The sequence below is a fragment of the Bos grunniens genome, chromosome 11 (genome assembly GCF_055505025.1).
Source record: "Bos grunniens cultivar Pamir isolate PY7600 chromosome 11, Bosgru_T2T1.0, whole genome shotgun sequence".
Taxonomy (NCBI): domain Eukaryota; kingdom Metazoa; phylum Chordata; class Mammalia; order Artiodactyla; family Bovidae; genus Bos; species Bos grunniens.
Window position 1 is genome coordinate 41,562,715 of NC_141175.1, and position 14,294 is coordinate 41,577,008.

At 43.0% G+C, this 14,294-nt stretch overlaps 1 long non-coding RNA gene across 2 annotated transcripts in view; it reads left to right on the top strand.

Moving 5' to 3' along the window:
• The window catches only part of LOC147362993 (uncharacterized), a 142,100-nt gene that overhangs the window by 30,183 nt on the left and 97,623 nt on the right, over positions 1–14,294 (top strand). The window contains exon 3 of one of the 2 annotated variants that reach the window (XR_015135690.1): positions 4,595–4,706. This is a non-coding gene — a long non-coding RNA (uncharacterized LOC147362993). The remainder of the gene's footprint in view (positions 1–4,594; positions 4,707–14,294) is intronic. The other variant, XR_015135691.1, reaches the window with a different exon arrangement.

The window sequence follows — 14,294 nt, forward strand, 5'->3', positions numbered from 1 at the left end:
TTGGAGTCATAAATCACTGAGACAGCACATGAAGGAAGTGAAAGTGCTTTTCTAAATCTGAACATACAGAAGAACACAAAACATTGGAAATGTGTCATGGAAATGTTTCAGATTATGATAGATTCTTATCAATGTAATAGTTCAATAAAGAAAAGAGTCGTGTCTTCAGCCCTTCCTATTGGTTTCCTGGCTTAATGGGGATTCCTTTGTTTCCTCTGATAAGCTGTCATTTCAGATTAAGTCAATGGTGGCTCTCTATGGAGCAAAGGAAGGGGAGATCCAGAAAGACTTTCTTCCCTAGTTTTGAAAAGGCAAGGTGACCAGTGGTGGAGGAGTTTTTGCTGTTTCAGAATCAGGGTGCTGTTCTGCCCTGGTAGCCCCACTGTGGGATATCTTCCCTGTGCAGCCTCCAGCCTCAAGGCTCTCTGCCCTCCATGGCAGCTCCTTTTCCCTGGTTTATATCTGAGCTTAGCATGCCAGGAGAGGGGACACTTCTGGGAAGGGAAGGGCACATTTCCAGGGCTGAAAAAGAGCATATTTGACTGTGTCTGAAACCACCACATCTCCTTGAGCTTTTCGTATAATAAATCCACTCAATGTGCACGCCATGATGGATGCTAGAAGGGAAACAAAAAGCTTTTAAATATTAGCATCAGTTTCACATTTTTCCTTGTTCAGACAGAACAGAGTTGTCCTTGCGCTTGATAAAGGATTCCAGGAATCGAGGCAGTGATTAAGAGAGCTATTTAATCACACGAAGGGAAACAGTCCAATCAGTAACTAAAAAACAATGGAATGGATGATGGATATTGACTTCAGGGCACTCTTAGTTTTCAGCCATCAGCAACCTGTGGATGTTGGTTGCTGTAGCTGCCCGTATTTGATGTTTTTCTCTGTAGAAAAGGTAAAAAAGAGAAAACTAGGGCAAATCAGAATCTGAGACTGCGTGTTCAGGTGTAGAACTGCCAGATAAAATACAGGATGCTCAGGTACATTTGCATTTCAGGTTGACAAAGAATAATTTGTGGTATGGGACATACCTACTTCTGAAATTAAAATTTAGATGAACATCTGTATTTTTGTTGTAAATCTGGCAACTCTACTCAAGGCAAACTTTTATTTTTGGGGAGTGGGCTCAATGTTACTGAGTTACTACTCATCCTGCTTCATGCCATCCAGAGTGTTGAAGTTCTCTTTAAGCAGAAAGATGCAAATTCACAAGTGTTATTTGTGAATTCGTATCAGTCTTAAGAATTTAAATTCATAGTCTTAGAAAAGGGAAAAAAATCAAATCAAATCTGATATCGACAGAAAGCCAAAGTGGCTCTTTCTACCTTTTCTAAGGCAGTCAGCTGCTACTGTCAGTTGGACATAAACTGTAACAGTCAGTAACCGATGGGCCACCTTTGGGTTATCTGTGCTGCATTCAACACCTCTTTGAACAATAATTTTAATCTGTTGGGAGGAAATATCAATTTAAAGGTCAAGTGCTTTCATAAAAAAGGTGATTATTCAGTATTTCCTACTTTGAACCAAAGCACACACCAGGATTCATTGTAACACTCTTTTGTACAGCATACATATGCTGAAAAATGGATTGCTTAATTATATGAGTATCTGTCTTCAGGGAGGCTATGTGAACATGAACGGGAGCTGTCAAGAGACATACACTGCTTTACTTGTGATTCTTAATCTATATCTATAGTCATTACAGGTTACAAGTTGACTTTTAAAACAAATATCTAACATATAAATTACTTTTGCACTGCAAAATGGGCATTTAGGTGTAAAAAATTTCCTTGTGCTGAAAAATGGACACGTTGTATGAGTGGGACTCCAGGCTAACATCATTCCTTTTTCCCTCCTCTGCTTTTAAGTGATCAGTCAGTCTAGAAGGAAGATGGGAGATGACCTTGCCTGTTAATTAACCAAGGGAAAGGGATGTAAAGGCCATGCAGTTAACCTTTGTAATTAGATCGCCAATTACAACAATGGAAAGGAGAACCACTTAGCAGTGAGTTAGAATTCTGGGAAGTCTCATGGAGATTCCAGGCACCATGACAGTCAAAAAATTGGAGAAGTCAAGCATAGGCAGCCAAACTCCATGCATCTCTGTATGTGTTTCCTTAGTTCCCTCAGGTTCATTTTGGAGAAGGGGTTCAGCATATAGGAGAAAATGAAGACAGTAATGCTAAAACCACCAGGGAAGCTGGGTTCAGCTGCAGCAACACAGGAGGTAGATAATTAATTTCCTCTGAAGGTGCAACTGGGTGTAAGCATTTCCAAATGACAATGTTGGCAAATCATTCCAATGGCCTCCCAATCTTTGAGCTAGTTAAGTGTTAATTCTTCAATTTTTGACAAGTAAATATGCAGCTGTGGGGGACAGAAAAAGAGAAGCAAAACAATGAAAACTTTGTTGAGGTTACTTTGTGTCTCCTGACCAAAGGATTCCAACCAGGTGCTCCGTTCCCAAGTTCATTGCCTCTGCTCCCAAGGGCATCTAATGACTTTAACCTCAGGTTCACTGCCAGATCTTAATAGGTAACACCACTTTGCATCCTGTTCTTGTTGACGAAATAAAAATAATAAATACCTTTGTTCCTAGGAAAAAGTAAAAGTGAAAATTTCTCAGTCATGTCCGACTCTTTGTGACACCATAGACTATATAGTCTATGGATTTCTCCCGGCCATAATACTGGAGTGGGTAGCCTTTCCCTTCTCCATGGGATCTTCTCAACCCAGGTCTCCCACACTGCAGGTGTATTCTTTACCAGCTGAGCCACCAGGGAAGCCCAAGAATACTGGAGTGGGTAGCCTATCCCTTCTCCAGCAGATCTTCCGGGCCCAGGAATCAAACCAGGGTCTCCTGCATTGCAGGCAGATTCTTTAACAGCTGAGCTATCAGGGAAGCCCTTTTATTCCTATAAGTCAAGTGAATCAATTTCCTATCTCTGTGAACTTATTACAAATGCAACGTTTTTGGAGAAGGAAAATTTGCCAAGAAGGAGGAAAGCCTCCTAACAGAGCTGAAAATATTTTTACGATCCAAGGATGAGCACCAGAGACACTAGAATAATTCATTCTGTGAAGATTGCCAAGAAAACCTTGTTCAGCAATCCCCATGCCCGTGATGACATCATGCCAGGTGAGGCATCCACCTTTGGAAACAATACATAGACATTTGTTCTTCTTGAACCCTGCTGCCTGGTTTCAAAGGGCTTTTTATTTTTTTTTCCTCTTCTGGCTCCGAGTGGCTGCAACACATGGTAAATCTTTAACTTCAAGTGTCCTTCTGTGGTGACCAACTAAAATATTAGCAAAATAAATGTTTTATGGGAAAATGTTGGCAGGATCCCCAACAGAAACAGGTGGTATTGGGTTATTTCAATATAATGTAATGATACAGCCAGGTTTCCATCTGGACAGCATGTGGTTGGGTCTGTTCAGAGAGTATCAAAGAGAGTGAGTACGCATTGGGGAGAGCCCGCCGTGCACAAGTGTGCAGCTAGATGGCTACTTTACAAAATAATCGTCTGGGTTTCAGGTCCTCTGGGTTAAATATTTTTACTGTCAAAATCTGAATTTCTTCATAAAATATTAAAGGAGAAGCAAACCTCTGACATGCAATCCAGAGCTGTGTAATTATAAGGCAGTTCCTGGAAACCAAAGAGAGCGTGCATTAAAGCGAGGCGTTTATTATCAAGGAGTTCATTACCCTTGGAAGTGAAGACATGTTTGAGAGGGAGCCTCAGAACAGAGAAGCTTTGTAGCAAGTCTTCCTAGGCAATGAAAATGAGGCTCAGCCTTGTTTGTAAGAATACAATGAGAAAATAAAGAGAGAATGGGATTAGTTGACTGTAAGGGCCTGATTGTGATCCAAAGCTAAAGAGATGTATCCTTAATTTACCACCAGGGAAGAGTCTTTCTCCCTTTTCCATAAAATTCCTGCTCCAGGCACTTCAAAACACATGGAATTAGGAGCACTTGGAACATTTGGTTTTGCACTCAGCTCTCCTCACTGTATATTCATGCTAAGCTTGATAATAAACTCTTGGCTCAAAAACTCCCTCTATGTATCCCAGAGAGAGGCATCAAATTATGGCTATGGGCAGAGATAGACCTTCTTCAGAGGCAGAGAGACCTCACTCCCCGGCTCTCTCAACTTGAGCCAGAGGAAGAAGATGGGAATATGCACAGAGGGAGTAAGCAATTTGGAAGTGGTTTGTAGTCTCCTTGATGCTGACTGGAGGACTCAGGAAGTATGGGCACCATCTGCCAAAATGAAGGAGCCACTTGGACCCCAGGGTACTTGGCCAGGAAGACCTGGCTTCTAGGGAATTCTTTGCAGCGTTAATTGAGAGTTGGTAGACATAGGAAACACTGAAAGCCAAGGCCTATCAATGCAATCTAAGGTTGATGAATAAAAGTGATGAAGCAGGGAAGGCTCAGAAAGAAAGGATAATGAAGTCAAGCACTTCATTATGATGCCTTCATGCCACTGGTACCCAGAGCAGGGATGCATTCAGGAGGCTCTTGCCTGTTACTCAGAGAGCAGACTGCTGTTCTACACTCTCTGCTGTATTTTTCTAAGGTTAGAAGAGATGGTGTGATGAGAGGCCTGGGAGCCACAGAGTCTGATTCTTTTGCTGTTACTCCTGTGTGGCTGGACTGGGACTAAGGAGGCGATGGGACTCTAGAGACAGGTAAGTCACATACTGTGAACCCTGGGTTACTTGGGAAAATGATGTTCTCTATCTGGAGCAGACCTGACGTGATACAATAAAGATGTATCTCAGTTCTTCTTTCCAAAATGTGTTGGGACCCTCTTGTCGGCACCATATAAGACTTTGGCTCCTGGGGGGTTCTAGAAGGTGGTGGCAGACATACTCTTCCTAGCTGAGGAGTTTACGATCTAATGGGGGAGAGTGTGTACCCCGGGGAAACTGGAAGTTGAGTCGCACTAGGACAGAAGCTGTCTTATTCTTCATTTTATCCTCCACATATGGCATGTAGTAGGTACTAAAATCATGCTGAACTGAACTAGACTAGAAGACAGGCGATGGGGTTTGATAGCTATTGTATGGCTTAGAAATATATTTTGACCGCTTTGGTAGGTCCCAATTCCTCATTTGTGGAATGAAGAGCAGATGATTGGACCAATCTCCTTTTTAGCTCCCTAGGACCTTAACTCAGAGAATATGTACAGAAATGCCGATGGTTAGCTCTAACAATTCCCACCATTCATGAGCATCTTTATGTCAGGGGATTTAATTCTCCCCAAAACTCTGTGAGGTTAGAGCTTTATCTCCAGCTTTTATAGATGGGCAAACTCATTCTGTTGCCCAACATCACTCAGCAGGTGAGTGTTGAAATTGGGATTCTTCAAACTCAGTTATGTCTAACTCCAAATACTGAGTTCTTTCTACTGTACATCAAGCTGTTTCCCACTTCCATGCTAAGGAAATACCAGAGTGAATGTAATGATGTAAAAGAGAGGTGGGGAACGTCATAACCAAGAGCTGATTTATGCTTTATATTTAACTGCTTGGATCTGTATAGCCAGGTAGGTTTTTTAGTCTTCAGAAATCATTTGAGATTAGGACAGTTGGCTGAATTAATTGCATAACCATTGAAAACTCCCTGTCCTACCCTGGTGTTCTCTCCCCCACTTACCTTTTCTCTTGGGTTCTAAACTATCTAGCTTTCCAAGTGTAATGACATGAGTTGTTCCTTAAGGAAAAATAAATCCTTTAAGCCATGGAATGAAATGAGTGGTCTGCTCCAAGGTAGGAAGAAGAGGAGCTGGAGCTGAGCCTGTGTTTTGCAGGTGGGGAAGACAGTAGTGTTGCCCTATGGTTGCAGATCCCTCTTGCCCTGCTGTTGGCCTACGGTGGCTTATTCTGATAGGCAGGACCAGGAGCTTTGCGGACAAAAGCAGTGACTCTGGCTTCCCTTGAACTGTCACTGGGCTCTCCATGGTGTGGTTGAAGCGAGGAAGGCTGCTTCAGGCTATTAGGAAAATTGTCTAAACTATTCTTCAATGTTGTGATGACAACAAATCAGATGCAGATATAGAATTTGGGTGGTCATTCTGAGATCTTGTTGAAATGGTGTTACTGCCTAATATTAATTGAGCACTTAATATGTGCAAGGTGCTTTGCAATTGAGAAAACTGGAGCTTAAAAAGGTTGGAGAATTGGCCTGAGGTCTTAGGGTGAATTCAAATCAGGTGTGTCTGACTCCAAAACCCAAGCCCTTAATCATTATGCTAAAATTAAAGCCCCCAATATAGTCCTATATGAATAGTGAATGCATGTCTATCAGTGGGGTCAGGTGGGTTCATGAATAACCATTTAGAATGAATCAGAAGGGCCTTTCCTCTCATTATGGCAAAATAAATTTCAGGTGGATTAAATGTGTAGGCTCAAGGCACACCAATAAATGTAATGTGAGAGAAAGATGGTGAATATAATAAATGATGATATGAGGCAGAGAAAAACTTTATAAAAATAATTTTTAAAAAAGATAAAAGGATAGATTTGGGTGTAAAAGCCTTGCAACACTTCTATAGACAAAAACTGTGAGAAAAGTTAACAGACAAATAAGTTGGAAAAACATATGCATAATCTTTATGGATATATATGTGTGTGCCTATATATATATATATATATGCATATATATGTAGTCTTTGGTGGTTTTTATAAATAATTCTCAAGTATTTTATATGTTTTTTTGGTAATCTAGAACAAAATGGTATTAAAAAGCCTATTTTCAATACAATGTACTAAGACATGGTATGTTTGTGTGTGGGGAGGGCTGAAAATCAAGTATTACAAAATTCATCTTCTGAAATATTTCTGCCATTTCTGAGTATATTATTTTAGTTTTGCGAAATCTAATATGTTCTGAGGAGCACAAAGATGCATACAGAGGAAATTCTATTTTGAGGTTTCCAGAAAAAGGCAGGGAGCTACTAATTTTCTGAGCATAGGAATATAAAAAACTGGACAAGATATTAACTCGACCTGGAAGTGAATCCAGTCCTGGAAGCAGAGGTGGCCCAGGCTCTCTCCATGCCTTCCAGTATGTATTAGACTGAGATCTGGCTTCTCTTATATTCACATTTTCAGGTTCTAAGTAACCCTCCACCACATTTAAACTCATTGAGGAAATTTAGGACTGCTGCTGCTGCTGCTAAGTCGCTTCAGTCGTGTCCAACTCTGTGTGACCCCATAGACAGCAGCCCACCAGGCTCCCCCGTCCCTGGGATTCTCCAGGCAAGAACACTGGAGTGGGTTGACATTTCTTTCTCCAATGCATGAAAAGTGAGAAGTGAAAGTGAAGTCGTTCAGTCGTGTCCAACCCTCAGCGATCCCATGGACTGCAGCCTACCAGGCTCCTCTGCCCATGGGATTTTCCAGGCAAGAGTACTGGAGTGGGGTGCCATTGCTGTTGGGTAATTAATACTTGTGTGTGTGTGTAAATGTACGTGAGGTGGGCATTGCAAACTTTTTGTTTGGAACTTTTGAGCTGAAGGCTATTGTTTTTATTAGTTAAGGCTCTAATTTGGATTGAATATATCAACTCTGTTGATCACATTTTCAAAGGAGTTTAATTAACTACTTAATGAAGAAACCTACTTTGCTGTGCAAATTCACACTATGCTGAATCCTGGCTGGAGAGTGTAGAAGACAGGACTGGGATATTCTTGCTAGTGGTAGACTGTTAACCACTAATTGTCTTCGGTCTTCTAGAGCTAGGAAGTAGAATTCTGGATCACTGACCCCTAGATTCTGAACTTAGAGCTTTCAGGGTGTGCTCTAGATGTCAAGCAGAATGTTTACTTGTGACCTTGGTTGGGGAAAGAATTAGTAGCTAGCTGAGGGAGTTCATTTAGTAGTCTTGTATTATTGTGGGAAAATTCAGAACAGCTCATGTCTCCTTTGCCTCCTTCTCCAACCAGGTGTTTTTCTGACGGTGTCTTTTTTTTTGGTGTTTGTTTGCCTTTGCACTTTTCTCTGTTACCTACCAGTCTGTGTTCAGATGAACCATATTCTCTAACCAAATAAAGGTATCTTAAATTTTATGTCTACTTTTCTAGATAGGAACTCAGCTATTGCATTTGCCCACATTAAAAAGTTATTCTTTTGTCATTTTATAAAGATTTTAAATAACACCAGGACAGATGTAGGGGACCAGTTTGTTTGCCTTCCTGAAGCTTGTTGCACAATCAATTTCCACCTGTTGAGTGTCAGTCAATCCATGTTATATCCGTGGATTATACTGCTGATATACTAGGAATATAAGATAAAGCAAATTTAATACAACATGGAAATGTTCATGGACTTATACTGAATGTCTCATTAAAGTTCAGATGGATTCTGTCTTTTTTATCCCTCTCTCTAGTTACCTAAAGTGTGATATAGTGAAGAAAACGAACTAGGATTTGGATTTCTTTGGATTTATATATTTGTCCAGAGCTGAATAGTTATTTTTTCAAGTCAGGCCATCTCTGTTGCCTCTCCATGGGAGCGAGAAATGGGGCGGTGTTTTCCATTTGGCTGCCAAGATCCAGTGCCCCACACCAAGAGGACGTAGAGTGGTATGGAAGCTCTTTTCTCTGGCTTGAAAAATGCAAGCCCCTTCTGCTAGATAAGTCAGTGTGTGGTGGCCTCCAATCAAATGCCTTCATTTCAAAGTGACTGGCCTTTGCTTTAGATCTATCAGGAGGAGAGAAAGCCTAGAAGATTGGAGAAAATCCAAACCAGTTCATCAGCCCTTAATGTTTTCAAGAATGTTTTATCTTGCTGCAGTGTCTAGTAGAGAGCTTCATGCAGGCTTGGTGAAGGATGAAAAGCAGATCTGGTGACTGGAGACTTCATAAGCTTCAGAACGTGGAGCCAATTAAGCTATGAGATCTTGAGGAAAGTGTGCCTTTGGCGTATTTATGACAAGTCTAGAGAATTGTTAAACTAAATAAATCCTTCTGTTTGGAAGGCACATGCACATTTGCAGCCATCTATGAGAAACGCAGGGCTTCCCTGGTGGCTCAGTGGTAAAGAATCCACCTGCCTATGCAGGAGATGCAGGTTCGATTCCTGAGTTGGGAAGATCCCTTCGGGGAGGAAATGGCAACTCATTCAAGTATTCTTGCCTGGGAAATCCCATGGACAGAGAAGCCTGGTGGTCTACAGCCCATGAGGTCACAAAAGGGTCAGACACAATTTAGCAACTAAACAATAACATGAGAAACATACTGGTTTATTAAGAACTTTGTGTTGGAAAGTGCTCAGCTCTTTGCATTTCCAGTACAGATCTGGAACACTGTTCTTCCAGAGTTCTTCATGAGTTGGGTATATGTCTATTTTGGATATGCACAAAAATGCAAAAATGAGTTGTTTGGCTATTAGGAACATAGATCAGAAATAACAGTAGCTTATGTAAGTTATGGGTATTTTTCTCTCTTGTGTGATAAATGAAGAGACAAGCAGTCTAGGCGGAGAGTCCATGGTGTCCTCTGGGTCCCGGGTTCTTTGCATCTTCCTGTTCCTCCATCCTTAGCATATGGCTTTCATCTGCAGGGCTGCCTCATGGTCCAGTATGGCTGCTGGATTTCCATCATCATTACTTCCATGGCCCAGGTAGGGAGTGAATAGCAGAAGGAGGAGATGCCAGTTGTGTGTCCTTCCCTCAAGGAGGTTTTCTGGAAAACAGTGTCCATTGCATATTATTGGCCACTCCCACTTACAAGGGCATATTTTAGCCTAAGATCTGCAACTGGATTCATTTACTGAGAAGGAAGGAAGAAAAGTACACTAACTATACCAACTGGGCAACTGTCTGTGGGCCACAGTAGGAGTTCCTGAGCAAGCCTGTGCGAGGCACTTTCTGTGCAAGTCTGCATACTCCCAGCTGATCCCAAAGGTATTAATACCCTTTCTTCATACATTCAGAGCCTCCCAGCATTCAGAGTTTGTAGACAAGGAAATGAACTGGTTTATCTGAATTACAGATGGGTCTCAGAGAGGTTCATCAATTTGCTATGGGATACACAGCAATCTGAAAAGGTGGGGAAATTGGCCTTGGATGCTAGATCAGATCACATCAGATCAGTCGCTCAGTCGTGTCCGACTCTTTGCGACCCCATGAATCGCAGCACGCCAGGCCTCCCTGTCCATCACCAACTCCCGGAGTACACTGAGACTCACGTCCATCGAGTCAGTGATGCCATCCAGCCATCTCATCCTCTGTCGTCCCCTTCTCCTCTTGTCCCCAATCCCTCCCAGCATCAGAGTCTTTTCCAATGAGTCAACTCTTCATATGAAGTGGCCAAAGTACTGGAGTTTCAGCTTTAGCATCATTCCTTCCAAAGAAATCCCAGGGCTGATCTCCTTCAGAATGGACTGGTTGGATCTCCTTGCAGTCCAAGGGACTCTCAAGAGTCTTCTCCAACACCACAGTTCAAAAGCATCAATTCTTCATGCTCAGCCTTCTTCACAGTCCAACTCTCTGATGCTAGAAGGTGACATCAAAGGCAAAAGTGTAAAAGCACAATTTGAAATATTGTCACTGGTGTCACCAGTTCACCAAGGACAACAGGATGTGGACATGATTAAGTCTCAGTCTCCAGTTTATCCCCAGCAGAGGAATTCCCATAGTAATAGCCACCTTATTTTGTGCACTTAATATGAGCCAGGTGTTATCCATCTATTATGTCTAATCCTCCAATGACCTTGGACGGGAGGCACTGATATCCCAATTTTTCAGCTGGGGAAACAGGAAGTCAGAGGGGGTTAGATCACTTACTCAAGTCACTCAGTAAGAGCTAGAGTAGAGATTTGGATTCACATCTCTGACAACTGATCTGTGTTCCTGTCCTCTGTTGCATGCCAGCAATTGGATGTTGGTTTAGGAAAGACATTGAAGTTCTATAGAAAAAGATTTGAGGGTCTTGTTCTCATGATGGGATGTAATACCTAGGATGGTGCGAAGTTTCCCTGCTCCTGCTCCATGGCAACTGTTCTCTCACCATTCCACAACCATCCCAGACCCCACACTGGGCACTCAGAGCAGGGAGCTCCTGGCCCCTTCTTTTCCTCATCTGGTCATATCACATGCCACCCTCCTCCCTGTGCACCCCTGTGGAGAGGGGAAAGGCATCATAAAGGCAATCAGTATATTCTCATATTTTTTCTTGATGTAAAAAGATGAAGTCATGGCATATGGTCAGATTGCCAGCACTGTTAATAATAAACCTCACATAATTAAGCACTGATTTATTCCTTTATATAAGTGAAACAAATTGCTTTAACTGCCTTTGCTCGAGACCATCCAGTCAGATGGATTATGTATAGGAAGTTGGAACTAAAAATTATGGGTGCTCATATTTCACTGTGGTGGAGGTTTATTGGAGGTACAATTAGAACCCTAACTAAATGTGTCCTGTGTTCCTTTGATGGAAAGATCAGTTATTAATCTGGGGATATGACTAATTCTCAACACAGCTGCTCTCCTTGCTCTAATATTCCCGCTTTTGGTTCAAAACCTGGAAACATATTTAAAAAATTGATCAGAGCTTATAATAGCAATAATCACCTTAAAATTGGTTGTTACTCCAGTTAATGAAGTGAGTAGGAGAGCATAAGCCTCCCTCTGTGTCCCTCAGGCTTTTATCTAACAAGCCGGTTGTAACCACTGGGTTTATTAAAAAAAAACCAAAAAACAAACAAACCTCTTTTTAGGGGGTTGAACTGGGAAAAACTGGGGGCTGAGTGTTATCAGTCTGGGGATCCTTTGACAGCTCTGATCACCTTTGGCAGCTAGATCCCTTTCCCACCAAAGCCAGGGCTGTGGTGACTATGAAGTTGGCATCTTCTCTTCCAGGGTTTGGGGCCTGGCTCCTGGAAGAGAGATTAGAGTTAGTCAGAAACAAAGCATCTCTAAACCCCAGCACAGATCTGCAGAACTAGGGTCTGCATTTTAATAAGCTCCCCCATTGAAGGCACCTGAGCGGGGTGCCTCCGTTTGCTCCAAGCCCTGATTTGTAAAACTGGAACCTCATCTCAGAGGCTTCTCTACAGGCTCTTAGAAGGTCTGAGCAGACTCCCTGCATCTGACCGCAACTGCATCTCCATGGAACAGAGCAATGTACACTAGACCATGGAACATGACACCTGGTGAGGAGTAGACCCTTAATACGTATCTGTGTAAAAAGCTGTTTCCCCAAAGCGTGTCTCCTTTCAAGGAAGACTCTCTTGGAGAAAGAGAAAGACCACCTGAGTAAGAGTCTTGGGACGGTCCAGCAGCCTCAGGTGGGTCAGGTGGGCCCTGGGATTCGGAGGTTGTCAGGGAAGGGACTTATGACCTTAGAACAACTTGGTTCTGTCCCAATTTCATATCCCAGTGCTGGGATGCAACCCCCTACCCGTCATGTAAAGGCCGCTGAAGATATTTCATGCTCACAACAGAGCGTTCCTTTCTACAGAGCCTGCAGATTTCCCCAGGCCCCTAAACAGGCCTTTCCCAGTGAGTAACGCTCAGCCCCAGATTCTGCTGCAGGTTTCATGAGCTGCTCTTTTATTTCCTTGTTCTGTTTCCTTTCCTAACTGTCTAGGGCAAAAGATTTCCTCAAAAGCTTAATGAAAGCTGAATCACAGGACGGCTGTGTTTTGTCGATGCGCCACTGTTCTGGAAGCACAGGCGGCTGGGGTAAGGGAGCAGCTTCAGGGAGCCTCCGAGGGCTGTGGGCATGACGTCAAGGGTTAGACAGGCCGAGGGCAGTTGGAGGAGAGATGCTGCTATAGTCTGGGGTCTGCAGATAAGACTGGGAGTGAGAAGTGACCTAGTCGGGGTTAAGCAGAGCATCAGAGATTAGAAATACGAGGAGCCAGCCGGGGCCAGCCCCTTCCTCACTCGGGACCCAGAGTGGCTTAGCTGCGAGTCAGGCTCCGTGGGAAGATGCGGGGCGGGCTGTGGACCGCGACCCTACAGGGACCTCACCTCCCCACCGCTTTAGACGGAAACCACCCTCCGCGTTCACTTCCTCTGTGGTTTTTGTAGGTGTTGGGTTCACTCAGTGGACATGCCGGGCCCTCCTTCCAGATTTACTGGAATTTAATTTTCACTCTTGGGAAGGTAGCCCCTGAATGACCCTTTATTTCTACCCCGCTAAAGGGAGGGATACAGTTTACATTTTGCGGGTTGTGAACTGGCTCATAATGTGACTCTGTGTTACTTTTCACCCCAATGCTTCTCTAAGAATTTTAAGTTACAAATGAGTCGTCTCATTTTGTACTTCTGCAAAATAATTGTTTAGGAATTCAAACAATAAAACCAGTGTTGTAATTGATGTTGTATCGTCTGTGAAATTTCGGTTTCTTTGTGTGTGCATTTTTCCTTTTCTCTTTTTTCGAACCTGGACATTTGCAGACAGTTGCACAATGTTAGGGGGCTTCCCTGGTGGCTCAGATGGTAAAGAATTTGCCTGCAATGCAGGAGACAGGGGTTGGACCCCTGGGTTTGGACGATTCCCCTGGAGAAAGGAATGGCTAATACTCCAGTATTTTTGTCTGGAGAAGTCCATGGACAGAGGAGCCTGGCAGGCTTCAGTCCATGGGGTTGCCAAGAGTCTGTTAAAATTGAAAGAACCCATGTATTAATACCAGGTAGTCCAGAAGAGCAGCTTGGTTTTGGGGTAGGGGTTTAGACTGAGGTGGGGGAGTGGGGGTTTGCTATTTACCCAGAGTCACAAAATTAGTTGGAGGCAGAGCTGGAATCCTTTTTCAGCTTTTTAAACTGGATTTTAAAAGTTATAAAACTAATATGTACTTATAAGAAAATGTACCCTTTTCCCTTAACGTAGCAGTTCCTCACCCACTCCTCCCCATTTGCCATTTGTCCATAATTTTTTTCCCAATTCATAAATTTAAAATGTTAAAAATATACATAAAATTTATTAGTGCATTTCTTTATGGTGTCTATGCATTTCTGTCATATTCATATTTAGGAATGTTTGTGGCACTCCAATGGCACCCCACTCCAATACTCTTGCCTGGAAAATCCCATGGACGGAGAAGCCTGGTGGGCTGCAGTCCATGGGGTCGCTGAGGGTCGGACACGACTGAGTGACTACACTTTCACTTTTCACTTTCATGCATTGGAGAAGGAAATGGCAACCCAATCCAGTGTTCTTGCCTGGAGAATCCCAGGGACGGCGGAGCCTGGTGGGCTGCCGTCTATGGGGTTGCACAGAGTCAGACATGACTGAAGTGACTTAGCAGCAACAACAGCAG